Raw genomic sequence first — 1,353 nt, 5'->3', positions numbered from 1 at the left:
CGTGCGAAAATTACAAAAAACAACTTGTACATGTTCAAAATACTTAGATCTACACTAGATCTACGATATAAAAACTTTACCCTTGATGCGTGCCCTTCGCGTATCCCGCTCGTCCAAAAGTTGCCGGATCTCGAGAGCTACTCGCGTAGGCTCCTCTATGGTATCCAATTAAAGCCAATTAATCCCATTAAAATGCTCCCCATGAGTTACAAACCTCAACTTGTAACCTCCCATGAGGTGGCAACCAAGGTGATGTGGCACCATTCTATTGGCCATCACTTATGCCACCTCAACATAAAGTCAAGTGGTCAAGTCAAGACTTGACCATGAGGTGGCATGAGTCAAGTCAACATCTATGATGACATGGCATAAAGTCAAGTCAACATGGATGATGACATGGCACAAAGTCAAGTCAAACTTGACCCCCAAAATTTCTCCTTCTCAAGTCAAGTCAAACTTGACTTCTAATCTCCCAAAGTTGATCAAATCAACTCCACTAGTCTAGTTTGGATTACACCTAACCCAACTTGATTCATCACATGAATCTCATCCTCTTGGTTCATCACATGAACCTAATTTCCACCTAATTGCCCTTTGAGTGTGACCCTATAGGTTCTTGTAACGTTGGCAATGCCCTAAACTCATTTAGGTACATAAGTAGTGAGCGGTATCTAGCAACACATCACTACTACCCAAGTTACAAGAATGTTGAGATCCAACATCACCTTGTGACTACTAATTGTGACTCTCACAATATGTGACCATGTCCTTCTATCCTTGATATCAAGATTGATTAAACCGAGGCATAGACCGTGTCATCCTCTAATCAATCTATGTCTTGAACTCCAAGTAGACTCACTCTAATCAAACGAGCTCAACATCTCATGTTGACTCATTTGGGCATGGCCATGCACTCTAGTGGTCTAACTCTATCAAGAGCTAAGATATCGCTCCCGTCATATAGGAGGGATAGATCCCATCTACATCACTCACATCCCACTACATAATTCGTTATACACCCAGTAATCGCCTTTATAGTCCACCCAGTTACGGGTGACGTTTGACGAAACCAAAGCATATAACTCCTTATGTTGGGAACCATGGTGACTTCAGGTCCAAGGACTAATAGTCATACTAATAGCCACATGAGAAAGTATATGACACTCATATAACGATCCATGATACTTTCTCATGGTGGGTCATTCGATATACATTCTCCAATGCATACCCATGTGTCAACTTGATATCTCATATCCAAATAACCACAAAATAATGCCTTTATAAATAGAAATATGATACAATGAGTCCATATATAATTATCAAGTTGATCCGGCTCTAGGGCTCTCACTAACA

The sequence above is a fragment of the Curcuma longa genome, chromosome 16 (assembly GCF_044706935.1).
Source record: "Curcuma longa cultivar G26 ecotype Majalengka, Jawa Barat chromosome 16, ITB_CL_G26_1.1, whole genome shotgun sequence".
NCBI lineage: Eukaryota > Viridiplantae > Streptophyta > Magnoliopsida > Zingiberales > Zingiberaceae > Curcuma > Curcuma longa.
Note: the sequence above shows the minus strand (reverse complement) of the source record.